This window comes from Pseudopodoces humilis, chromosome 7, assembly GCF_049639895.1.
Source record: "Pseudopodoces humilis isolate 2021_Gansu_Grassland_sample_001 chromosome 7, ASM4963989v1, whole genome shotgun sequence".
Lineage (NCBI taxonomy): Eukaryota > Metazoa > Chordata > Aves > Passeriformes > Paridae > Pseudopodoces > Pseudopodoces humilis.
Window position 1 is genome coordinate 58,046,881 of NC_142206.1, and position 27,892 is coordinate 58,074,772.

Consider the following 27,892-nt stretch of genomic DNA (forward strand, 5'->3'; position numbering starts at 1 on the left):
GAATTGTGCTATGTAGGAGCTTGTTTATTTACTGCTGTCTCCCACCAAAACCCTTGGACAAGGAGAGGAAAACTCACTGAGATTCCTTGGCTCAGAGGGGAAACTTTCCTGTGGGCTGAAAATAGAAGATGTGCCCTGTTACAGGGGCTACAGACACAGCTTTCAAAGCAGAGCTGTGGTTGTTTTCAGCCCCGTATTTGCTTTGTTGAGATGCCCCTTATCCTTTGGAAGACACCCCAGCTTTTCCCCCCAATCCCTCTCCTTTCCCTGCGCTAAAAAGGGCTCTAGAACATCCTTGTCCCTAATAAAAATCCCACTGAAGGAGTGTTTCCAACTTTATGGGCTTCCCTTCTTATTTCTGCCTTCAGACACCAGCTCACAGCAGTGCGACGAGTGGGTGCTAATTATGGAGAACCACATTCAACAACAGAGCCTTGCTGCTGGTGAATACAGAAAAATTGCTCATTAGAGCAGCATGGTATTTAGTCAGATTGGCTTCCCTAGATATTAACATTCTGGCATTAATGCAGACTGGCAGCATGATACTTGAATAAAACCATCTCAGGATAAGATGTGCAGAGGGGCTTGTGCAATGTTTGTCCAACATGTGGGGCTTGCAAGACATTTCTGCTGGGGGCTCCCATATACTGCTTTAGGGGAAAAAAAAAAACCAAAACCCACCCTTGGATTTCAGGAAGTCACAGATACAATTTCCTGGTGGTTTTGTCTTACCTCACACAACATGGTTCGTCATGCATGTGATTTATTTTGCTGGCATTAAACACGCTGTGCTCGATTCTCTTTCTGGACATCCAAGTTTTCACGGTACTGTTTGGTGTGACAGTGCTGTATCCATGGTGCAGGTGGCAGGGTTCTCTGTGCACAGCACAAAGTGTGTGTGTGACAGTGAGGCCACCCTGAAAATGTATTTTTTGTGCCTTTTGTACAGAATAACTTCATGAGGGAGGCTCAGCCAAAGCTGGTTTGAGCACAAAAAGCTTCAGGTGCCTTGTTTTAATGCAGGGAGGCTTTAGCATTGTGAAAAACAAGGTTCACATATTTTTGTATAGAATTTAAAAGTTTAATAGAAGGACAATTAGGAGATAAAAATAAAATAAAATATACAGATAAGGCTGGGTGTCTCTGCATTCAGCCAAGAGAGCACACCTTACTAACAAAGGATTGTCCCTTAAAAACAGAACCCCACTACATATCCATAAATTCTCATACATATTCATACATTCTTCTTAGGATCTTTGGTGTTCTTCTGTTTTGTTTTCTCTTGCCCCCTTCCCAATAGATCAATGCTCTTGGCGCCACTGAGATTTACATTCTCTGATACCAGAAATGCAATAAATTCCTCCCCCACAGTTCTGGTCACTGCTGTCTTCATCTGGATAAGATAGTTTACCAATGCAGGGGTTCTCTAGCTATATTTTTTTTCAGTCTTTGGGTTATACAAACAAAAGCAGTTTTTATTTTAATACTATTCCATAGCCTAACATATATGTATTATACCACTATTTCTAAGTTGCATCAATAACAGAAATAAAGGAAACTATATTGATACAACAAAAATTTCTAATCTTATACACATAACATTCATTTTAATATTTGCAAAAAGCCAACAATGTAACATGTATCTATAACAGCAAGAACCAAAGCTGGGGGCTGTGTGCTGCAAGTAGAGGTGTCTTTCCTTGGGCACAGCTCCTTGCTCACACCTCTGCAGCACCAGAACACCTCCAGCTTGGTTTTTCTGGCTTTGCAGAGCTGCCCACGCCTCTGGAGCTGTGTGGGGAGAGCCAGGGCTGTGCTGGCTCCATGGGCTGGTGCTGGTCTGTGCAGCTGTGTGAGCTGGAGCTGCTGCTGGAGCCACAGCCACAGGGAATTCCTCGATCCCATGTCCTGCCCTCTTCCCTCTCCAGGCCTGCATCATCAGCAGCCGCTCCAGTGGGCTAATGCAAGTGCTATAAACACACACACAGAGGACAGAGCTGTTCAGTGGCCAGCAGAGCTCAACCAGACACACACATGACAGAACTTCCCCTCCTACAGCCCTCTGCTCTCCATTTCGACTCGAACACCAGCGTTTTCTAATTAGCTCTGCTTCATATAATTAGCCCCCAAATGGGAGTGCCTCCCTCAGTCACCCTGAGCTTGTAAAGACCCCAGAGCTGAGGATTTGTGTGGGTGAGGGGTTTTCCCTGGGGCTTGCATGGTGTGTGCTCACCTCTGTGCACTGGGGAGGTGTGTGAGGGTGTCCTTGCTCTGGTGGTACCCCACTGCAGGAGCTGGATGGACCTGCACTAAATTGCCCCTCAACTCCCAACCTGTTTCTGGCCTGTGAGTTTACTGTGTGGCTTTTTTCTTTCTTTTTTTTTAATAATGGGCATGGTATTTTGCCTGCAGTTTGCCTTGGGAAATAGAGTGTGTCCTACATCTGTATCTATTTTAAGGCTCTGCTCTATTGCCTGCTACCAGCTGGGGACGTGGCTGGAAGGAGTAGTGGTTTCATGTTGTAAGAGGAAATACTGGATATTTCTAGGAGCCTATAACTATGAAATATATTTCTAGCCCAGGATATTATGCTCTTAGGGACAGCACTCATTTCACCTGGCTTTAGTATTTTAAAATATGGCTTTCTGGCTTATCTTGATCTGTAAGATCTATTTTCAGATAATGGAGACTAAGGCACACCCAGAAAGCAAATGATTTTGTTTCTAATATTTGTATTTCATTAAGGAGAATATTTTTTTCCTTTGGGTTAGTCCTGCTCTGATGTGTTTGTGTTTAGGGAAGCCAGTAGAGATTTTCTTATGGAAACCTTTTCATTTTTGTGGTCCGTCCAGATTAAAGTATCAGGGGGCTACAGCAATTTCTTCCAAAATTAAAACAGACAGACAGAACCTCTGTTTGTCAGAAAAACATGAGAATGCTTCCACACAGCTGAAATTCAAAGATTTGGAAGCAGGTGCCTTTCTTAACGTTTCACATCTTATGTTTATACCTATGAAGGTCTCCTAGTCCACAACTCTCCAGCTCAAACATTGGATCATTTTCATCTTGACTGCTTTGTTGTGTCCCACATGTGTTTTATTCAGTGAGTTGAATAGCATGGTATTGGCTAAATCCCACTTTAGGCAGTGATGTGGCTCAGAAAGAATTCCATATGGGAGTCCAGGGGTCTGGCTCCATCCTCTCTGTGTGTTTGCCCCATCCTGGAAGGTTTTATGCCCTCAGAAACCCCTGGGTGCTCTCGTGCCACAGCTCTGGGTGGGCAGTTTTGGGTGATGCTGCACAAATACCACTGTGCTGCATGCCATGGTGCTTGTGTTCATGGATTAAAAAACAAAACACAAAACAAACCCCAAAATGACCCACCAAAACAAGAAAACCCTCCAATAACCCCAAAAAACCTTTATGTCCAGAGATGGCCAGGAAGAATCCCAGAGCTAGTGTTTTGTGGTCTCTCTGGATTACCTTTTTTAGTGTTTTGGCCTGGGGGAAAAGAGGGACAAAGGTGCATAAATGTGACCTTTTAACTCAAAGGTGAGCATCTACTTGGCAAACCTGGCATAAACTGTCCCATGGTTTAGGGTGGCTTTCTCTGAGGTGCTTCTGTTTTGGTTAAAAAGCTCTTTGCTTCACACAACTTGGGTCTACGTGCTGTCCATGAATTACCAGGTAATAATCTGTTTTCTGAAGGGTTCCTCACTGCATTCAGTGGTTCTCCAGGGAGGTCCAAAATCACTTGTAAACCCACAGGTCACCTCTGAGATTGAAGGAGCAGAATTTTCTCAGTCAGAGTTTTGCAGCCACTTCCATCTAATATTTAAGACACAGCATAAAAGTTACAGTTTAAGCAGTAGTACTGGGGAGTGAATTTTGTATTGATTTTAAAATTAGTCATTTTTAGCTTACTGTTTTAGGCATCAGAAAATGGCCTCAGCTTCATTAAGAATGCTGTATATTATTAATATACATCATTAATTTAGTCTTGGCACGGGGCTCGTAAAAGCACTTAAATCATTGCTGTGCCCTTAAAGTTGGACAAGTGAGGTAGTAATAAATGTGATGGGGAGCAAAGGCATTTCAGAAAAGAGCTGCTGGTCCCATCCCTGCTTTCCTCACACACCTCATTTTTGGGGGGTCACTTGCATCTCCAGCTGGGCCTGCACAACAGGGGAGTCTGGAGGTGTTGAACTCACCATCTGCAGGTTTGATTTTTGGCACCCAGGCCATTGGTTCAGAGGTTGGGAAGCCCAAATAGTTGATAAAGCAGCTGATTTGGGTGGAGGAACAGGGATGGGGAGGGAATCTGCCCTTCCCTAGTGCCTTATCCTCGTTTTCAGGGGAGCTGGGCACGAGCTGCACCCCGGCAGGGTAAGTGCAGGAGCCTCTGTGCAGCCAAGTGGAGATGGAAAGTACCAGTGCTACAGGCAGGCCTCCAAGGCAAAGGACCCAATTTCAGTCCCTGTTCTTGTGCTGGTTTATTTATAAGCTGTTAAAGATGCATAAAGGGATTTTTGGAGCCTGTGCCTCTCTGCTTCCAAGTGCATGGTCTGATTGACTGGTTACAGACTCCTGCTTGCTTTCCCACATCCTCTTTTTGGTGTTAGATTCTCCAATATTGGACACAGCTCTTTCTCAACTGACATAAAAATTGAACTTTTGCAGGGTTTGGACCCATCCTGGTAAACCAGCAGCTCTTCTGTGCAGGGGATTTCTTGTGACTCTTCCCACCAGAACTACTGGGAGCTGTATTCCTCCTGCTGGCTGGACATGGCTCCATCTTCTCTGCCAGTTTTGTGGGAAAGTGGCACTCACTAATTTAAAAATACTTGGTTGAGCAGTAACTTCAGCATTAGATGTACATTGGTAGAATGGTTTGGGTTAGAAGGGACATTAAACCCCATCTTGTTCTACCCCCCTGCCATGGGCAGGGACACCTTCCACCAGATCAGGTTTTTCAGAGCCTCATCCAGCTGGCTGGAGCACTGCCAGGGGTGGGATATCCACAGTTTCTGTGGACAGCCTGTTCCCCATCACCCTCACAGTGAAAAATGCTTTTCCTAATATTTATGCCTCTGCTCTAAAATTATTTTGCTGCTCTCAACCTGCTTGCTTTTATGGCATCCTGAAAATGAAGTTCTTTATCATTGTTCTGCTAATGCAATTAAAGGAAAAATGTGGAAGGAAACCCTGCTGCATCTGCTGAGTGCACTTGTTATTTTCTGGCAGTGATCAGACAAATATGTGATCTTGTAGGATGGCCACCTTAAAAATGAAACAAACCAAAATCCCTCAAAGCAGTTTGTGGTCATCACAATTCACCCAAGTTATTTGCTGAGGTCTGTTGCTGCACAGATATTGAGGTGTGACATCTGAGTTGGACTGATGGTGCTTTCAACTATCCCATCCCTCTTGGTGTTAGTGCAAGAAATACATAATGACAGATGGCATTGTTTTAAAGCTTGAATATGCTGTGCAAAGCACTGAAAAGCCCTCAACCTTAGAAAAATCATTTTGTAAATTGGCATTCTAGAGTCTCTTTAGCCTGCTTAGCATCATTTACAGCAGGACACCTGACACATAGAAGCACTGTGGATGTGCCTTTAGGAACAGAAAAAGACATGTTAAGTTTTTGGATATTGGAGGATGTATGAGGCAGAAGGTATTGTCATCTTGTGGTTTTATTGTTTTAAAAGTAATTGTAGTAAAAGTTGTGGTAATCCCTGGTGCTCTGCTTCAAAGCCCCTTGAAGTCTGCAATAATGGCTCCACCGAATCTTGGCAGCCTTTGAGTCTGATTTTTCCCATGGTGGAGTGGCACTGATCAAACCTGGAGCTCCAAAGCTCCCTTCAGAAACACTTCTCACTGCTCTTTCCCTCTTCCCCAGGCACTCACAAACGCCAACACAACCAGCATTTAGAAAGTTTTCTTAGATCTGTTGATGAAAAGGACTCTCTAAGAGCTTGATATTATTCTGCCATCACATGTCAGGTTAGTGGGTTACAGAGTCTGGGCTACAGTGAGGAGCTTGCTGCTTTGGATGTCTGCATGAACCCGTGTAGCTCCACTTTTATGCTCTGATGATGGAGCTTTCCTTTTGGGACCAAAATCTATTATGATCTGTCTTTGACCAAGCTCAATAAATGCCTCTCCATTGCTGCCTCTTTGTCTGAATGCAAGAGTAATGCCCTAAAAGAGGGTTTTATATTTGAAAATATGCTTTTCTTTGAAGACTTTGGGTCTGTTCTAACCACGGTGCTACAATAGGGCTGTGTGGTGTAAGGAATCACCTACTGAGTGCACACGAGTGAGGGGACACGTGGCAGCCACCCCTTCTGTGGGGTGAGCAGTGACTTGAGGTGGCCATTCACTCCCTTGATCCTCCCATTGTGGCTTTGGACACGTTATTTAAATGCTCAACCTCACAATTTGTCACCTGTGGAATGGCCAGCTCCTCTCCTGGGCTGGCCCTGTGCAGGGGCTCTCTCCAGCAGGGATGTTCTGGCCAGCGAGTGCAGCACTGGTGAGGAAGCAGGCTGGACACTGTCCCTGCTCTGCCATGCCTGCAGTGCTCTGTGCCTTAGGAAAACGGGATACAAACCTGCAGCAACACCTTGCAGAGCTGTGAAATTCCACTCTCTGCTCTGTGCAGGGCCTGAGCTGTTTGTGGGCAGCCTGATGGAGAGCTTTGTCTCTAGCTTCCTCATTGAGCTGCAGCTTGTTGAGTTTGTTTTATTTTATCTTTCTTGTTAGCATTGCCAGTCACTTGGTGACACCTAAAAATGTGTTTTCCAGTGTAATTCTATTGACAAACCTCATTATTGGCTGATTGGGGAGCTCCTACTCTGCACTTAGAAATGCAGCATTGATTCACTCCTGAGAGTGAATTTGAAAAGCAGTGAGCCTCTGCTCTCAAGGAGCAGTTCCTCTCCTTGTTTAATAATGTCTATAGGAAAATTCCCAACACTTGGCACAGTCTTCCTGTCTGCCTGTGTGCTGTTCATATCCCAAAGGATCTTGTAGCTAGAATGTGTCTTCTTACCAGTTCTGGGCTAAGTTCTGTAGAAACTTATTAATTCCTCCCCTGGTTTGTTCCTATAGGGGATGGAGGTGACCTGACTGAAAGCTTTATATAAGTAGAAACAATTCAGACTGGCTTTACTGAGTTTTCAGCTGGGTCTCAGATATATGAATAGCTGCAAAACTGGGATATCCATTCCTACAAAACTCTACAGGTAAAAATACGTTTTGTAGCAGACCTGGACTCAGTTTGCTGTGATCATGCAGCTGGATGTGGAGAGCAGTCTGAGAACATGGAGAATTGTCTGTTACCAGCTAAATATTTTGCTGAGCCCCTGCACACACACCCAAGCCTGTGGCATTTGCCTTTCCACGTTAGAGACCTTCTGGGAAGGTAGTTCTGCACAAAATCCATCCTGTCTGCACCGAGAGCAGAGGCCATGGGGACTGGTGAGCTGCTTTGGAGGGCAGTGTGGATTCAGCTTTTTATTTACAGCTGCTCCCAGCACAGCAGACAGCGTGTAATGAGAGCAATTAAGGGTAGGGGGACAACCTTTTTGAAAAGTGTGTCAGAAAGGTGAGGAAGTACATGTCTGATGGGCTTTAGGAAGAGGAGATAAGGTTCTTGGAGAGGGAAGCAGGATGTATTTGCATCTTGTCTTCATTAGGCATGGAAGAGAAAATATTGGATTAATGGGAAGGTACTGAACTCTGCTAACTGAAGCTATTTAAATTGAGTTAAGAGGAGAATTGACCAAAGAGATTTTTTGGGAATGGGGAAAGCTGAAATTGAATCCACTCTGGAAAGCAGAAGACAGGGCTGGGGAATTGAGCAAACACAGTTGTGGTACTTGTAAATAAGGTAAATGAAAAAGGATTAGCTTCAGCTGGATGGAGTGAATGCTCTGAAAATCCATGGGGAGAGGTCACAAATTTGCTCTGAATTTTTGCAGGTGATTGCTATCACTGTCTTGTCCATTATCTGTGAAGAAAGAAAAGCTGCCTCTCTTCTGGAGGCAGCTCCCCTGGGTCCACATCCCAGTGGCTGTGTTTGGTGTGTTTGGCTGGTTTGCAGCTCCTGCATTGGGCAGGTCAGGATTTGGCTGGCTTTTTGTTTAGGACTGGTTTAGGGCTTTGGTTAGGACTCCAGCTCCAGAGGTGGTTTCCAGCACAAAGACCTATGGATGCCTCAGAACATGTGTTTAATGGAAAACATGTCAATGAGTGTGGGGAGCAAGAGGGCAGTGAAAATGGCCAAAAAACGTTTTTAGTGAGGCTTACTAGGTGAAGAAACAGCAGAGGAAGAGAGAGCTTAACAGCAAGAAAATTCTCTGGGTGGGATGGGAGCTGGAGAAGGAAGAGTAGGACTGATTTATAGACAGTGAAGATGTCTTTACAACTCGTGAGCTGCAGCTTTTTGTATTTGCCATGACTCAGCAAAGCAGTGGCTTGTATTCTGTCTCTTCCTGTGTTTTATATTAAACATGTAATTAAGAGGTCTGAGTAGGAACCTGTGGGCTCTGCAGAAGGAAACAAGTTGGTGCAAATCAAGACAACAGAGGGAAAAACTCCAGCAGAAGGATTGGAAGCAAGAGCAGGGCAGCACAGGCTGAGAACTGCAGCACACATCCACCTCCTCTTCCAGCCAGGGGTGCCACAAAACACTGAAGCTTTCTGGGATCTGACCTTAACATTTAACATCTTGAGTTAAATAATCATGATAGGGAAAATGGGCTTCTATTCCATGAAGTGGTGAAATCCAGGGGTGGTGATAAAATAGACAGTGCCCAGAGGATGAGGGTAGTGGGTCAGGGAGCTTGTGGTGCCCAGCTGATTCCTGATCTCCTGTGCCCTGGATCTCATCAGGATACTGAAGTGGCTCTTCTGGACTTGGGCCAGGCTGCTTTGGAGCCTCCTGAAGTTTGGGATGTGAGAGATGGTGAGAAACCCAGCCCACAGCTCCCTGGTCATGGTTCTCCCCAGCCACCAGTTTTGTGGGTGCTGGTGAAATACTGCCTAACATGAGAGTTTATCCTGAGATGTATTTAACAAAATGTGCTGTGAATGCTGCACTGATCACCTCTGTCCTCTGGAAGTGGGATTAAAGGGAGCAGGGGTGTTGGAGTGTGCGACAGTGGATGGGCTCCTGGCATCTCCAGGGGTGCAGTGAAGGTGACAGGAGGCTGTGTCCCCATGGGCTGAATGTCCTCCCCAGCTCCTGAGGACGCCTGTGGGGCTATGAAGCTCGTGGGTGTGAGGGGCAGGGCAAGGCAGGCAGCCCCCACTGCTGCCTTCCCTCCACGTCCTGCCTTCTTGAGAGCCAGGAAAGAAAACTTCTCCACACGCCTGGGGAGGTGATGCTGGGGTCGCTGGGCCCTTCCCTGCAAATTAGCTCGTGGCTTTGCCAGAAATGACATCATTTGTTAGGCAGATTTCTTCATTAGGAAGCTTTCTAATCTCAGACATGAGCAGTGCAGAAACCCTCCCTGCTCCCCAGGCACCGAGGAAGCCGGGCTGCTCTGCCAGTCTCTGCAGCACGCTCTGCTTATTTATCATTCATGGCATCATGTTTGTTTTATGACAAATGAACTTAATCACCATTTTCACAGTGGAGTACACAGGAAAATATGCAGGATAGCCATAGCTGCAGGTATAGAAAACCAAGCTTAATTTAGAAAGGATATACAGGAGCAGTCTAAGCAGCCGAAGAATTGAATTAATCTAATAAAAATATTCAGCTATACATAATTTTTCATGCTGAAACAAAAGCCCTGTGAGATAGGATGGTGCTCAGGTTCTGCATTAAACTTTTTTCTTTTGTGCTTAATGCTCAGCCAAATCATTATTTGTTACTGAAAGGTGCATTTGGGTGTTGGGAATATTTTTTTCCCCACTATGTCTTAAAGTGGAGGAGGGCAGGAATTGCAGATCATTTATTAATGCTCTGCTCCATTGTGGTGTTAATCTCCAACAGATGGGCCAGGATAGTCTGGCTAACATTCAGTGTGAGCCTGCTGACTTGCACAGAGCTTCCCTTTTCAAGCACAGTGATGCAAGGACTGGAAAAGGCACTGGGTGTAGTGTTCATCCTGAAATGTGATTCCAGCAATTTCAGAGGCTGGGAGTTAATCCCTGTGCTTGGGAGAGAGGGGATGTGCACGTAGGTGTGTGTGTGCACACATGGATGTGCCTTCCTGTGGATGTGTTTTGGAGTAGCTGGGTTTTGATTCTTTGATGTGGCATTACTGTGTGGCCATGCTTGCCAGGGAAACTCTGATAACTGCATTCTTGACCCTGATAATCCTGTATGCTTCCAATTTCAGCACCATTTCTGATCCTTATCAATGCTTCTCCTCCTTTCTTGATACCAGAGCAGAAATTATTATGGTTGAACCAGAAAGAATAATGCTTCAGAAATGACCCTACTGCTAGCAGTGGATTTTTGTGCTGCTCCAGCCAACTGAAATAATGGTGTGGGCTGCCTGCACTGCACTAAAATGAATTTCCATGTCTAGAAACATCATTAAAGAGTGGCTTAAAATACACAGCATTAAAGAAGAATTTAGGACAAAAATTGAAAGAAACTTTCTAGAGTGTAGCACCAGGTACCCTAGAGTCTCCAGGAGATTTAGTGTCCAAGGCTGGAGAGCTTTCCTGAGGACACTGGTGACAGTAATTTGTTCAGCCTGGCAAAATGAGAGCTCCAAGGGAGTGATTGCTTCCTATGAATATTTTCAAGGGGCAAGAGCTGATGCTGACAGAATAATGGATGTAGGTTGGCGATGAATAAATTCAGGCTGGAAATTTAGGAGACTCCTAAATATCAGACAGGTTGTGTAACAACTTTCTAAGGAGTGTAAGGAATCAAAAGCCAAATTGCTTTTTAAGACAGAGGTTGATGTCCTGAAAAGGGCCTTGTGACAGTGTTTGTCTTTTGGCAAGGGGATGGCTTTGCCTAGTGTTCCAAATGTTCCCCACTTTTAGTTCTGAATCTTGTGGAAAACTGGTTCCTTGGCCATGGAGTGTCCTTAAAATGTGCTGGAAAGCAGCAGGGTCCTGTGTGAGGGAGCAGCTTGGTTACAGAAATCTGACTCCTTGCTCTAAGGGTGGGGTAGCTGGAGATAAATTGGATGGCCTTGTTTCATCTGAAGACCCCAAAAAGTGGAGTTGAGAAGAGAGTCACAGAGATGCCAGATCCTGTGGGGCTAGAAAGGGCAGGAACTCCAGGTGTATCACTTTGTTGTGTGCCAGCCCTTGTCTTGCACATCTGGAAGGCGTTTCCCTGCTTCCATTTGCCCCTTTCAACAGGCTGCCATTCACTCCCAGCAGCATCTCCTGCCAAGGACTGATAGGAAATAGATTTATTCGTGAGGGTTGAAGTACTGATAAGCAGAAAGGACTTTCAGCCATTTCCAAGGCTGGCAGCAAGCCTCAGAGCTGAGATATCCATCTCCTTCTTTAAGTGTGGCATCAAGGCAGTGCTTGAAGCTCTGCTGCTTCTCCCATATCTCAAACCCTTTGAGGGTTTTGTTCCTGCACTGCCTGTGCTCTGCATGGCTTTGAATGGGATGACAGAGGAGTATCATAGGAGACACTGATTCCCATGTGGACATTTGTGCATTCTCCACCTTCTGCATATACACTGGTAATTGATTTCACCAGGAAAATGTGCTTCCAACCATCAAGCAGCACTTCTGCATCTTCCCAGCTTCTGCTGCTGAGCCACAGCCTTGCCAGGAGTTCAGCACTGCTGCTCTATTTCCACCCAGCTTTACCTTCCTGCCATCTCCCTGCATCTCTGGCTTATTCCTCTGGCCACAGGACACAGCCCAACCAGTTAAATTCATTAAAGCCATCTCTGCTGCAACCAGGTCTTCTGGAGCTCCAGTCCTGGAGACTTTGGGAATGGGCCAGAATTGGGAAACATACGGATTTTTAAGCAGGGATATGTTTCTTCAAATTGCACATCAATTTAATGAGGATAAATTGTGCAGGCACTCAGACTCTGATGCACACTACTGATATTTTTAGTGTCTGGACTCTCAGGAGGGTGCATCTCTGTCATCCCAGTTGCTCTAAGAGTCAACTGAGTAAAGTCAAATTGCAGGTGGACCAAAGTCTTTTGTTTTTACCTCTCATAAAAGTGATGCCTCCAGTGCCATTTTATAAAATTCACCAGTGCCTGACTTCATAAACTTCCAGATGAATAAGGCTGCACAATTTAAATAGTCAGTAAAATCTAGCAGCTAAAGAGAGGGAACATTAAAAATAATAAAAGGATAGCTGGAAGATTGTTGCCCAAGTCCTGTCAAACAGTGTTTAGCTCCTACATCTCTGCTCATGGGTGTCCCCAGCCACCTGCCAGGGAGAGGGACATATGCTTTTCAAAGCAGGCTAAATGTTCCTTATGGCCAAATGGCATGGGGCTGGGGGAAAAGATGGGTGGGAATGGCCTTGTGCATCTCCATGTGCTCCCTCTTCATGTGGGGTAACAAGAGTGGCTCCAACTGGAGTTAGAGCAGCCTTGAGGCAGGGCTAAGCCAGCCTCCAGCAGCCCTAAGTGGAGGAAACAGGAGGTGATGCTTCCTCAGACTCCATCCCTGCCTTCCTTGACCTTTTCCTCAAGAAGGGATGGTGTTTTTTTTACAAATGCTGGGTTCTTCCTCCTGTAAGTGCTTAAATCATCCCCAGCTGATGCTTACAGTGAGGGGCAGAGCAGCTGTAATGTGCAGGAAACAGGACACAGCAGCTTATTTGACTGATTCAAGCACATAGATGACCCTGGGGGAAGGTTCAGCCTTAAATCAGCACATTTCTGCCTTAAGCTAATCCCCTCCCTGCCCAGTGTTTCCCACTGCAGCAATATCCAGCCCTGCTGATGAGGATGCACAGAGCATCCCCCCAGCAACCTGTCTGCTCCAGCCAAGGTCCCCACACCTGATATGGAACTAAAATAGCATCAGACTGCTGCTCCTGAGCCTGTTTCAGGCTGTCCTCTGGCAGATTGGCCTGGCCATGGTGCAAGGAGCTGCTGCCTTGGTGCAGCTCACGTGCTCACCATGTTCCTCTGTGCACATGTTGCTCCTCGTGCTCTTTGCTGTTCCAGACTGGAAAAGCTCATTCCCCGCAGGAAGACAGGTAAAATGCCTGAGGAGGCAGGTAAAATTCCATACAGGGAGGCCACCACCTCGTTATTCACTCCCAAACATCCTCCTCTTGGGGGCTGTGTGCTCATCTGAGAATAGCTCCTTGCCACAGCCTCCTCCGCAGGAACAGCGTTATTTATTCATAGGCGCTGGGTTTGCTCCGATAGTCTTTCTGAATTTATTCTAAAAAGAGATCTGCCTTGTGCCTGGGAAGTGCCTGGCCCATTCCTCCAAAATGGAAGTGAGAAAAGCTCCTTGTGTGTTTTTTGTGCACGGTTAAAAATAACCTCCCAGAACTGTATGTTGGATAAATATGAATGAGGGAAGAACAAATGTAGTAACCTTCAGAGTCTACAAATGGGACAGGTATGTGTGTCTATCCTAGGGCTTCTAAAATGTCTTTTCTCACCCATTTCATACTCCAGTCTCTTTCTTCTCTACCTTTCTTTGTCCTTTCTTCCCATGGCTTTTATTTCTCCTGCATCATTCTTTTTTTCATTTAATTCTCACTCTGCTCTGCCTGTTTCTCTCCCTTCCCATCAGAGTCCTTCACTGCCTCTGCTTTCCACCCTGCTCCTCCACACCTCATCTTTTCCTTCTTTCCCAATACTTCTCCCTGTTTTTAACCAGTGCTTCCTGTTCTCCCTCTTGTCTCATCTTCCTCTTCACTCTGGAGACTCTTGATCCCCCAAGACAGCCCTGACCTGGGTTGCCAGCACAGCCTTTGGCTCAGGAATGGGGATGGCAGCCAAAGGGAGGTGTTTTATTGCATCCTGGCTGTGCAGACAGAAATACCTCACTGAAATGGCTGTTTACACTTGTCATCTTGGTCAGAATCAGACATAAAATCCTTCAGCCTGTATCTGATGTATTTAAATGGAGGAAAATGTTAGAAATGAAGAATCTGCCCATATGTTGTGAGTGTCTTACAGTGACAGACCTGAATGTTTATCCACATGAAGACCCTTTCACACTAGCAAACAGTGTTAAATGGCTTCAGGGTAAGTGGAATCGAGCCAGAGAGGGTATAGACAGCCTGCTGGAAATGCTCTTCATGCTGTCTCCTATCCTCAGCTTCCCTCATCTCTCCCATTTCTAGTTTTTCTAGGAGTAAAATGTTGTGGTTTTTTGATATTTCAGGTCAGTCTGGGAGCTGTGTGGGCCTCAGCAGCTCTTTTTGTGTTCAAACCTCGTGGCTGATGTGAGCATCTGCTGGGCTCATGGGCTGTAAGGAAAGAGCCTGAGCCGTGTGGCATTTGGAGCAGAAAGCATCAAATGCTGTTTAAAACTTCTTGAAATCCCCAACTTATTGTGGAAAGCCATTGACTAACAAAGAAGTTGTATTTAACCACTCAAAGCCACTTTTCCTCTTGGAAGAGGAATTTATTGGAAGGATGTAATAACTTCTGTTTCAGAGCATGGGCAGCCTTTTTCTTCCTCCATCCAGTGCTCTCTGGCCATCCTCAGCTCTGTACTAACTTAATTTCATGTGTGCTGAGGAATGTGCACTATTCTAATATTTAACATTAAAAAAAAAGTGTTTATTATCCTTCTTAGTGAAAAGGAAGTGTTCAGAAAGTTCTACTGAAAAATTAAACCTCTGCAGCATCATACTCTAAATTCTTATCAAAAAAAGGAGGGGAAAAAGTCTGAATTTTAAAAGTCTGAATTAGTTTGTGCTTGGGCTACCAAAAATCCTCATTGCCTGCATTTAAATTAGAGCATATTTTGTTCACTTCTGGAAACTTTGCTGTGAAGAGGCAAGCTGGGCCCTTGGAAGTTCCTTTTGCTTTTTGCCCTCCACAGTTCTGTGCACTGAGGGAAGACAGGACATGGTTAATCCAGTGCCTGGATCAGCTGCTCTGGGGAGCAATGGGAAGTGGAAAACCATTCAGACAAAGATGTCTTCTACCCCTGCTGCACAACTCCTTCCAATAGATGGGATTTTGGAATAGCAATTTATATTAATACTCAATAGGATGTTGCTATAGCAACTATACGATGTGGTGAATAATTTCATGGGCTTAAATCCAAAATGCTGGGAGCTAAGATGGGTCTGAGCATGATTTAGAACTTTGGTTGTGTGAGTGCCATGCTGGAATGATTTGACATGAGGAAAAGTTGGGCTAGAAGATAAAAGGTGCTTCTCTGGCTCTGAAGGGAGCTGGACCCTGTTAGCTGGGGTGGGAGAGTGAAAATTAAGGACACTCCAGAATCCTCCCTATGCACCAGTCTGCATGTGCAGCCATGAGGGACCCTGATGCACAGCAGTTCCCTTTTGGTATTAGAAGTTTGCTGTAAACCAGATCTGACATTTAGCTTCAGGTCAAAGTAAATTGATTTGACCTAGAATGATTTTTATTGGTTTGTTTTTGTTTCGTGTTAAAAAGAAAATCGTTAAAAAAAAAAAATCTGTTGCAGCTCAGTTCCAAGCAGAATTACTTCCCTTTAATTTTCTCTCTTGCCAAACTGAAGAGTCTCTTATTTGCCTAGTTTTCATCTGCAGTGCTAAGTTACAAGAGGAAAAATTGGGCTGTTTATGGTGGTGCCAGAAAAGGACATCTGGAACCCTGTCAAATGGCAGAACTGGAATTCATTCCCTCACCCAGATGTGCTGTGATGGGGAGATGGTGTATGGGCACCCCTGTGCTCCCTGTTCCACTCCCCTGCCCTTTTCCATCAAGAAATATACCTTGACATGCTAATTTTATATATTAACTTCAAGCCACTTTTTCTCCCATCCTCTAAGAATGTGACTAATCCCTCCCTTCACTTATACCTTGAGAATATTTATAGTCTGTGATCCTGTTCTTGCCCTCCCTTCCCTCTACTGTGCAATAGAAATTTATCTGTTATTCCCTCCTCCAGACTGGTCCCAGGTGTCCTGCCCTCCAGTGCTTGTGCCATCAGCATCTTCTGTGGCTTCTCTGCATCTTCCTCTTCTTGTCCTCCTAAACAGGGAAAAAAAACCACAAAATGCCCAACTTCAGTGCTAAAGGACCAGGTACAGACAAATAACAGGGGTCTCTTCTCCCTGCCCTGTCCATTCCTGCCAAGGGCTTTCTGTTTGACATTGCAGGCTTAGTGCATGAGCTCTTATTTGTATTATTTCTGTCCATGGGCTGGCTCTGGCCTCCTTTAGTGTCCTGCTGGGTGTTCAGTGGTGCTCAGGCTGCAGCACTGCACACACACCCTCACTCCTGAGTGGGGTGTACCTCATCCCTGAGCACAGAGTCATCCACTGAGGCATTTACACCGCCCTGGCTGAGGTTTTTAATGCAATGAATGATTACCAGTATCTGATACTGCATGTAAAGACCTCACTCTGGGACATCTTAGTGTCTTCATCCCCCTGTTATCACTTTATCCATCTGGCTGATATCCTGTATGTACGTTACCAGTTGATTACCAGAGGGAACCAAATGTCAAAATTACAAGAGAAAATGAAGTTTCCCACACTCAGTATTTTTCCTCTGCTGCCTAAAGCCAATATTAGAGCCAAGAAGGCTATTAGATTTAATCTTTTAACACTGCTTTTTTAAAGCACAAGCCAGGGGCTGGACATGACTGAGCAGTATGTGCTGGCAGCACCAAAACTCAACTGTGTCCTGGGCTGCAACAAAAGCAGTGTGGGCACTGGGTTGAGGAGGGAGATTCTGCCCCTCTGCTCTGTTGAGACCCCACCTGGAAAGCTGCATCCAGCTGTGGAATCCTCAGCACAGGAAGGACATTGAACTGTTGGAGTGAGTCTAGAGGAGGCCACCAAGGTTCTCCAAGGGCTGGAGCTGCTCTGCTCTGGAGACAGGCTGAGAGAGCTGGGGATGTTCAGTCTGGGGAAGAAAAGGTTCTGGGGTGACCTAATTGAAGCCCTTCAGTGTCTAAAAGGGCTACAAGAGATCTGGAGAGGGGCTGTTTCCAAGGGCATGGACGGACAAGACTGGGGGGAAATGGCTTCTAATGACAGAGGGTGAAGTTAGATTGGAGATTAGGAAGGAATTCTTCCCTGTGAGGCTGGGGAGGGCCTGGCACTGGTTCCCCAGAGAAGCTGTGGCTGCCCCATGCCTGGCAGAGTTCCAGGCCAGGCTGGAGGGGTTTGGAGCAGCCTGGGACAGTGGAAGGTGTCCCTGCCCATGGCAGGGGGTGGAACTGGATGATCTGTAAGGTCTCTTCCAACCCATTCTATGATTCAAATGCTCTTCCAAATGCCCTCTGGCTCACTGACAGTGGTAGACTCTAAAAATGGGCCTTTCCCAGAGGAAAAACTGCTTCACTTGCCCTGAAGTTTTCTGGATCTCCTATCTCTTTGAAAACAGTGCGGAAAAACCTGCTTGCCACATTTTCATATTCTCTTTGGACATTTTTATCCTTGTGGTGCAAACCTGTGGGTGAATCAGCAATATCTGCAGAGATGTCCTGTCCTGAACTTGTTCTGGAAGCTGCTTTCTCCTCAGCTGAAGTGGTGTACCTGGTGTATCTGCTGGGATGGAGAGGTCCTTGTTGGTCATCACAGATGCAATTCTGACTGTTGTGTGGCTGCTTTCCAAAAGTAGCTCATGCCAGAGCCTGAAGCAGGAGAACTGCCCTGGAGGTCATGTATTTACCCTGTATCTTCAAGCAGGAGCACCTCCACTGATTGCATCTGAGAGCTCCTTCTGTAACTCGCAGTTGCTCAGGATCTGAAACCTTCCTGGGCTGCACAGGAAACTATTTCAGTGCCTCCTGCCTCCTCTAGTGCCAAGGTGGCATCAGGCTGGGAGTCTTGGGTGTTCCACTGAGGGAAGGGACGTTCTTTGGAGGCAAACAGACCTCCCTGTGACTGAAAATCTAAGTTTTTTCATTGCAGCTTTTCCTAGAAATGCTGCAGCAGGTGCAGATGGGGCAGCAGCACTGCCGGCACACGGATGGGATACAGGCAGAGCAATGCTGGCACCTGACCTGGCTCTGGTAAAGCTGCACCAGGTATCAGGACCTGTGTGATTATCCCCAGCCTTTCCCTCGTGGAGCCAAACCCCAGCTGTGCTGCTGAGCACAGGGAAAGCTCCTGACAGGGAGGTTGGTCCTGACGCTGCAGCGGAGCTGCTGCCCCCCTCCTGCTTTAATAACACACCACAATTCCAGCAAATGGTTGGTTTGGACCGAGCCTGCTCTGCCACAGCCTCAAAAGCTTTCAGGAGTGCAGGCTCTGCTGTGCTTAACTCTGCAGAAAGCTGTGATTTAGCCACCAACCTCAGCTGTGGGAGCTGGGTCCCCCTGCGAGGAGGAAAGGAGCAGAAGCATCTCCTGGGCTCTCAGGGAGGGCGACAGTCAAACTAGCTTTGAAATCTTAATTATGCCTTAATTATGAGCACAGAGGTCAAAGTTTCTGGCTGCTTTCCTGAGTGGGCGAATAGTTTTGGTGTCATGTATTCACAGTAAAGAGAGGGAAGGACTTGTATTGACTCTTCTGTAAGGTGGGGTGAAGGGTGGGATGGGTCTAAAAAACATTCTCCAAAGGAGTGAAATGTCTGGGGAGGATTTTCCTGTCTCTGCTTGGAGTGAACTCATCTGTCACAGCAGAAGAGACACAGTGGCAGGTAAAGAAAGGAGAGACCTTGAAGGGAAGGACATTTCTAGCATTAGTTATAGCACACATGGCCCAATCCTCCTCAAGCAGAAGCTGGAGCCAGCAGGATGATGCTGATTTATGACTGCAGTGGCTCTGCCCCACATTCTGCACTACTTTGAGAGGTTTAACTTTTAATACACTTTTGAAAACTTTTTGATTGACTTTCAGGTGCATCCTTGGTGGCACCACCTTCTAGAAACAGAGAGAAATCGTTTAATGTGCAAGGAAACCCCATTAGTGCTTGGATCAGAGTCTGCTGCCTCACCTGCCTCTGCAAAATCTCCCCATTTCTCCTTTTTTCTTCAAATATTCTCTGATATTATATATTCTGTATCCTTCTCGATGCTCTATTTGGTCCTAATGTTTCTGCTGCTGCCTGTAAAAGTAGACACCAGGAGCCAGCACACCTGGTCCTCTGGCATTTCTGGAGCAGTCATGTTGAGGTGGGAAAACCTTGGGTGGAAAGAGAGCTTGACGATGATTTTTGATATTTTTCTGTGTCTGCCTGTGTCAGCCTGGCACTGCTGTGTCCTCTGTGACCTAGATTTCCCTGCTGTCCCCTGGGCATTAGATTTGATCCTGATTTATGGCCAGTAATGCCTTGTCTTCAGACTCTATTTGTTGGCTCCCAGGGCCTCGTACTTCCTTCCCTGGTGACAGTTTTATGCAGGTGTAGCTCTTGTACCTTTGGTGGAGTCACTCCTGATTTACCCCAGCCTGCAGTACCTGACAGCTGGTTTTCTCCCTGAATTACCGTGCCTGACACATCACTGTAGGTGTTAGGCATTGTCACAAAATTAATTTTCCTCTTGAGAGCCCTCAGTGATTTCAGCTGAACCTCTTTGCAATTGTCACTCTGTCTCCCTGGAAGATTCATGCAGCTGGAGTGGCTTCAGCCTTGGGGGATGGGGAACCAAGTGCAAGACAGCCCTTTTTGCCCTTTCTTTCATTTTTTATTCATGGCTTTCCATGCAATTCCCACGATTTGTTGTGGTCAGGTATGAGTGGCATAGAGAGAACCCAGCAGTCCCTCCAGATGTGTATCAAATTCGTACTAAAATGCTTTTATTTCGGCAAAGCTCTTCTCCAGCACTGGGTTTTGCCTCCCTGTGGCAGATCCTGAAGTTGCAGGGCAGTGATTTCTGTCCCAGCTTTATCTCAGCATCAAAAGCAATTGGCATTGGAATTTCTCCCTTTTCCAGGCTGGGTTGGAATCTGTAGCTCCATGACTGGGGATTGACTTGGAGCAATCATGAAAAGCTGAATTTACAAGGAACTGGGACCCAGCAAAGGTGGGGCTGGATGGGCTGAAGGTGCCTGGGACAGGGCATTGCAGGGATGGAATCTGGCCAGGAGAGAAGGTGGTTCTGCAAGGGAGGTTGGAGAACAACCTGGTCTGCTCTAGGGTGAGCAGCTGAATTTCCTGAATCATGCTGGAAATGGGATTTAGGTATTCTAAAACTCAAGAGATGAATGAGGCTTAGCCAAACACATCCAGATTTTGTGAGATGCTTTGGACTCTATTGCTCTAAAGGGAGTTGGGTCCCATTTCAGGTAATGGAAAAGCGTGATTTAGGTGCTAATTCACTTAGTGCTTGGAGTATTTTTGTCATGGAGCTCAGTGAAGTTTTACCATTCCAGAGGAAATGTGAGTACAGTGAAATAAGAAAGAATTAATCTTATAAGTGGGCTTTAATTATCCTCAGGAAATTGCATTTGAAGGTATTTTAGGTAGTATCATGGTGTCATTGAAACCTATCAACCAGTCATGTTACTATCACTGGAGTGAAAACCTTTTTACAAGAACCAGATTTTTAACTCACCAAATTATATATATATTTATTTTTAAATTATTTTAATAATGCTGCATGTATAGAACCATTTGCAAATTTCAAACCATTACACATTTCAAACCATTCTTGTGCTTTCTCAGGCTTCCTTTTATAATGTTCTGTATTTTTCATGCTGTTCAGAGTACTGTGGAGGGCTGTCACAGACCTTATGCCAGGGTTTTAATGCCAGGTCAAACTGGAGCTCCCTGAGACCATTTATTGAAGCAGAAAGCCCTGAGGGCACATGGGGGTGGGGAGTGCTGAATCATTTTCAGTGGGTTCGCTTTGCACACCCATGGTTGGCTTTGGGGCACCTGCTCAGCATCTCCTGCCAGATTCTGTGAGCCCTGGAGTCCTGGGGGTGCCCATGGGAGCTGAGAATATTCAACATCACCAAACCAAGCTCTGCTCCCCTGTGTAACTTGGCTTGGTCTGGGGTGCACCATGACACCCACAGGGACTACTCAGCAGCAGCAAAAAGATGGACCCTGGTGTCTTTTCAGAGAGGCACTCACAGGGAAACAATAGCTGCTGTGGTGCAGCACCTGTGGCCAAAAAAAGGATGCTGTTAATAACCTGCTGGGATGGAGTGGACCTTCTTAACATTATTGAAAGCTCAGCAGGGTTTCCTACACATCCCTGCCACAGATGAGGCTGTAGCACCCCACAGCAGAGCCAGGACCTGATCCAGGCCTGCCCAGCTGTTGGAAGAAACCAGAAGCTGTCTGGGGCAACAGGAAAATCCCCCAGGGAGGGCCTTGGGGACAACCATAATGTGGTGATAACCTGCCCCCAGCTGCTGAGGGGAGTTTCTCAACCAGGCAAACTGATGCTCCCAAAAGTGTTAGGGCCTCTAATTGTTGGATGCTGAAAAGGATTTGTCCCCTGCTCCAGTCTCTAGGCGTACAAGAAAGTGGGAAATTGATAAAGGTTGCTGATCCTCAGCCATCAAGGTGTTTTGGGGGTTGGGATCCCAGCTGACCCCCATTCCCCATAGGTTTATCATGTGCAGGACTGAGATTGGGTATCCCTGGATCTGGAAACTGCAATGCCTGTCTACAACAGACAGCTAAAGCTGTGGAAAAGGGATGCAGCTCCAGCTGGGAGGCTGTAGTAACTCATATCCTCTGCAGAATGACTTGGAGGAGAGGTTTTACATGCATCAAAGCTGATCATTAACTTGTTTGAATTTGGGACTCGCTTCCTTCTCGGGGGGAATGAATCAGAAGCCACTCCAATGAAATCAGTTGAGTAATCAGAGTGTCAGTAGAATTAAGCCTGTTTTTTCCACACTATCCTCTTGCCCTCCTACCCGTGCAGGAGACAGCACCTGCCTGGCAATGTTTGCTCTGGTTTCTGCAGGATCTGGAGGGGCAGGAGCAGTAACCTGCACAGCTGGGGCACTGAGTCCCTCCTGTCCCCGGGAGCACAGGCACAGCTGCTGGGGACAGCGGGGAGCAGCATTCCCTCTGCTCTGTGATTCCCCAGCACATTCGGGACCACGCAGAGAGCCACGGGGAGGAATAATGGAACTGGTTCCCTCCGAACCAGTTTTTACACCCGGTTTTTCCGTAGCATATATTGTGCAAATGAATCCCCAAACGACTCTCGGGGTGTGGCCATCCGCGTCTGCCAATGCGATTTCTGGGGATATTATCTTTGTTGCAGACAAAGATTATGAGAGTTCTGGAGGAAAAGTTGCCAACCTGTGAAGTGGGTTTGGGAATCCCGAGCTAAAACAAAGAGCACCATCTCCTGGCAGCTGGGAATAGCTGGCACCGCTTGCAGGGATGCTGCAGCTCTCCTGCGGGCTCTGTCTAGCCCAGAACATCTGGAGGTGGGACAGCTCAGGGCTGACAGCTGGCTCTGGCCACCGAGAAAGGCTAATCCAGGGCACCCTGGGAGCTGATCCAGTGGTGTTATCCACAGCACAGCGATGCCTCTGCCTGGTGTGAGAGCTCTCAGCCGTTTGGGTTTCAAGCTCTACTCGAGCTGACACACAGTTGCTAAAGTACTTTGGAGTTTGGGTATCGAAGTGTTTGGGGTTAGAAAATTCACACAGAAGGGTCTTGCAGAACGGAGAGCATGAATAACACAAATATCCCTGAGGGTGGAGGATTCTTTTGAAGCAGTGTATGATTCGGGTTGGGGTTGAGAGATGCCTCTGCCACTCGTGTGGGCTGCCCTTGCCGCTGCCAGGAAGGCACCAGTCAAGGGTGTTCGGAAACCTGGAGCTTTCCTGAGGTTTGGGTTGAATTTGAAATCAAGCAGAGAGGGAAAAACAGCTTGGTCTGGATCCAAGAAAACGGTGTGCTTTGAATTTGGAGACAGGCTTGGGACTGCTGGTCTGTCTGGGTATGGTAAAGAGGAGTGGAAAAGTGATGTTGAACTGAACACCTGCATAAAGATGTGCATGGATACAGATGAGAATGCAGTAAGGCACTATGAGTTTTAAAAAGGAAAGTAACTGAGCTGGGGAACGAAAAGGACACAGTGAGACATCATGTATCATGGTCAAAAACCAGGAAAAAGTCTTTCCCTTTTTTCCCCTCCATTTTTAAGTGTGAGGAATAAAAAGAAGCCAAGGTCAAGCAAAGGCTTTTTACTAGTGGCTGATGACAAAGTTGTAAATTTGGTGCAGAAAAGAAAGGCAGGACTGTTTAATAACTACTTTTGTTGTGCATTTGGAAGAAATCAGGAAGGTACATTTTCCTAATGGTCATGGTTGATAAAAATAAGTGATAAAAATGAGATTATATCTCTAATTGATTAATTGCTACAGGGATTGTTGAAATGGGACAAATCCTGGGTAGACATTGGAGAGAGCTGGGTAGACCCTGCTTCTGGGAGCTTTCATCCCTGCAGCACTGGGACAGCCAGTAATGACTCCTGAAGCTCAGTATCCAAAGCAAAAAGTCAGAGACAACTATTTAAAAGACTTACAGGAATTTGCTGGAAGCTGCTTGCTCCCACTCTTCTGCTTTTGTCTGAAAAGGTCACTGAAACCTTGATTCCTCCCATTGCAACCAAAAGGATTTTGTCTTCTCTGCACCGCTCCAGGCTGTAAAAACTACATCACCTAATTAAAGATTAGTTCTCCCCTCTCTTCTTCTGAAAAACTATTAATTTTGAGCAAATCAGTGACACACAATAAATACAGAACCTTGCATTGAGGGGTTGCCATCTGTTTTGGGGAACTGAAATTTCAGGTCACAGAATCATGGAATGGTTTGACTTGAAAGGGACCTTAAAGATCATCTTGTTCCAGCCCTCCTGCTATGGTCAGGGACACCAGGTCCCTCAAATGTCTGTCTGTGTGTGCCAGTGAAGATCACCAGAGCTGCATGTGAACCTTGCTAGGTTAACATGAAATAAGGTTATTTTATCGAAACTTGGGCACAATATTCTGAAGTGATCCATTTTAATAAGGCCAAGAATACTCTAGTTGGGGGAAAAAAAAAATTAGTTTTATTTAAATCAGCTCTTTTTCTTGACTGTGATCCTCAGCTAACTTTTTGTTCCCTGTTCCAGTGTGGTGCAGCAGTGCAGCTTGCCTTGATCCAAATTGGTCTTCAGCTGCCTTTCTTAAATTAAGAGCTACTCTGCATGGAACCGATGATTTCTAAATTATTTCCTGTGTCAATTGCTAAATAGCTTTAAATCCAGTTCCGTAGGAGAGGATTTCTGGAGCATTCACTTATTCTGAGCAAACAAAACAGTCATTTTCCAATATTTATTTTTTTTTCCTTTTCAGTTGGTGAAAACACATGTAACTTGCTGAGCATCTCAGCTGGGCTGGAGTGATTGAATCAGACCCATTACTTCTTAGATGGTGGCAGGAAGTGAAATTATTTCCCGAGGGCTCGTGTTACGAGGGAGCACAACTGCTGCTCTCAGGAGCTGAATAGCTTTCCTTCACCTGAATTGGCAGGCAAGTTTTTGGGCAGTTTTGAGTGAAATCCAGATTAAAAAACCCCCAACCTTTGTAACAAGGGTAAATTCAGACCTGATACTGTCATCTGTTACCGGTGCTATTCAAGGCTTCTCCTTCCCACGGATATTGAACCAAATAAACTTAAAGTCAGAAAGGGCACTGCTTAATCACCAGGCTCTGAGTACACCATTCTTCAGCAAAAATCTGCTCAGCTATTATCAGTTTCCAAGTCTTTAATAGCCAATCTAATAGCTGAGAGATTCACACTTCCCAAATGAGAGGCAGTTTCAGCAATGGCTTTAAATCAATCCCAGTGGAAATGGGGAGTTACATTAAATCCTATTAATTAGGCAATTTCATCTGTCTTCAGTGCTTTAGACTCTGCTGTTGCCTTGAGAGTTGGGATCCACATATGTCCTGCTAATGTGAACCCTCCCTTTGCTCACATACCCTGTAGTTCTCTATCCTCCTCAGCCCCAGTAGGAAATGCATTTCCTGGTTTCATTTTCATTTGAAAAAACAAAAAGGTTTATGATGGGCAGTGATTCCATTCTAAATCAGCTCCTGTGTTAACATCTGCTTAGAGTATTGAGTTTGTACTATTTGAAACTGTGATATTTGTGTCAGTGACTATTTCAGGGTTATTTTTCTTTCTGCTGAGGAATAACCTAACGAATAGGTTGGTATTTTCTCAACATCTCTTTTTCACCCTGGCTCTCCTGTGAGCTGCTCCTGTTATGAAGCACCTGACAAAAGTGCATTAGAAACCCTTTCACTGCTCTATTGATCAGCATTGCTAAGAGCTGCAAATGCTTGTGCATGTGGCTCCCATGTACTGTGGACAAAGCACAAATGGAAGATGGGAACAGCACCTGTGAATATTGCTTTGGTGGTGGCTCCAATCTCCTTCCACTCTGTTTGCGCTCTCTCTCTCCCAGCAATAGTGGGGTGTTTGTAGGGATGGATTTTTGCCCTCTGATGGTGTTGTGACAGCTTATTCCTCACGAGCAGAAATTATTCCACAGCCATCTTGAGCTGGTCCACAGCCACTCCGAGTCAGTGGGACTTTTCTAGTGAATTCAGTGGGCTTTGGATCAGGTCCAGGAAGCACTGAGGAAGCATTTAATGAAAGAGCAGCCCTGTGAAACCCTGTGATTTAGACAGCACTCACCCAGCACAAATAGTAAATTACAAACAGCAGATACTGGCAGCAACAGGCATGAATAGTCTGTAGTCAGCAGTTCACAGTCTGGAATATGTTGGCGTAAACAATGCATCAGATAATTCCAGCTAACCAACACATTTGTGAAAATCCAAGCCTGTTCATGGATAGTTTTCAAAAAGGCAAGTTCAGCAGGAAGAACACTTGCAAGGAATAAAACCACTCCCTTTCTGCTTACTGCTCATTTAGAAATGTGTTCTGGGTGTGAGCTGTCCTTGCAAGGCACTGGATGACCTCAGGTAGAACGTGGGTGTTGGGCAGCCCAGTTTATCCCTTATTCTGCTTTGGTTTTGCTGTGGTTTTCCACTTAGGCTTTGTTCTCACGTAGCTTTGCTGCTGGGACTGAGCTTTTTGGAGCAGTGAGGATGGGAGCTGCCTGCAGCAAGTTACAAAAGCATCTTGCAGCCCTGAGTGAGCTGGCAGGAAAACAGATGATGAAATTTGGAGTAGGTGAAGGTAAAGGTGTGTAGATAGAGAGGAGGGATATAAGCCCCAATTTCACATCTCCACAGTGACCCTCAGCACCTTGAGGCGTGAGCTTGCCTTGATGAGAAATGTTTCCATGGAAAGTTCTATGCAGTGCTACACAGCAGTGAGAACACCCAGCTGAAGGCTGGGAATGTCTGGGCATGGCTGATTTCCCACCTGCTGGCTGCAGCATCCCTTGCTCTGTGCTCTCCTGGGACAAAGGCTGCTACAAATCCCTGGCTGAGGGGATGGAGCTGCTGCCAGCATGGTGTGTGCAGGAGCAGATTAGCAGGGAGGACTTCTGGGGAGCAGCAGCACCCAAAGCCAGGGAGGATGGGGACACAGGAGCAGGTAGCACTTGTTATAAGTGCATATTGTATTATTGGCTTTTCACAAATATCATAATGAATATGTATAAGGTTAGAAAACTTTGTTGTACTAATGTAGTTTCTTTTATTTATGTTATTGATGAAATTTAGAAATAGTGGTATAGTACATATATATGTTAGGCTATAACATGATATTAAAGCACAAACTACTTTTTGTTTCTATAACCCAGAGACTGAAAAGATAGTCAGAGACCCCCCCCTGCATTCTTAAGATTATCTTGTCCTCCAAGAGAAGAATTTATTATTGGAGGATATAAAACCCAGTGGCACCAAGGAGATTGATCTATTGGGAAGGGGGCAAGGTAAAAACTAAACAAAGGAACATCAAAAAACTTAAGAAGAATGTATGAATATGTATGAGAATTTATGGATACATAGTAGGGTTCTGTTTTTAAGGGACAATCCTTTGTTAGTAAGGTGTGCTCTCTTGGCTGAATGCAGAGACACCTGGCCATATCTGTATACTTTATTTTATTTTTATCTCCTAATTGTCTTTCTATTAAACATTTAAATTCTATAAAAAATATGTGAACCTTGTTTTTCACACACTGAAAAGCAAGCAGAGGCACTTTTGGGTTGCTTTTCTCCATATGCTACCAGGCTTCCCCTTGTAACAGGCAGGCCTTGTTGTTCCCAGCCTAGAGGTGATCCAGGAAAAAGAGATTGCTTGTAAGACATCACAACACTGAACAGTACAGAAATATGATGAGGGAAATGATCACTCTGCCTTTGTGCAGGGCTTGGGGTGTGTGTGTGTGTCAAATCCAGTGAGGTTGTACAGCAAAATAAAGCCTTCAGCTACAACTCTGAAGTACTACAGGGCAGAAAATGCTGCTTCAGGGCTTGCTAAATGAGCTGCACATGCCTGATGCATGGAGGGTGTGGGGAAAAGCAGTTGTGGTGGTGTTTAGAGATGGTGTCATTCTCTGTGTGTGGAGGAGGAAGGAAACACTCAAAAGCAAGTAGCTCAGGAGCTTCTGTATGGACATTTTCCAGCTTCTGGCTTTGCAGCTGCAGCAATGTCCCTTTATTATGATGAAGTCTGCACTGTGTGTAGTTGCCCTGGCATGCATGGAGCAGGTCGGGAGCCTCACATCCCTTGCAGGTGATGAGCAGAGGTCGGAGAAAGCCAGCCAGCCCCTGTGATGCTTCAGCACACGAGGGGTTAACAGGTTGCTCCCTCCCATAGGCACCAGCTCCTACAGACATTGGCTTTGTTCCTCCTCATCTCTCCCACCTCCCTCCTGGGGGATCTCGCTGT

General features: G+C 45.8%; 1 protein-coding gene across 1 annotated transcript in view; it reads left to right on the forward strand.

Moving 5' to 3' along the window:
* The window catches only part of RTN1 (reticulon 1), a 114,870-nt gene that overhangs the window by 36,603 nt on the left and 50,375 nt on the right, over positions 1-27,892 (forward strand). The window lies entirely within an intron of this gene.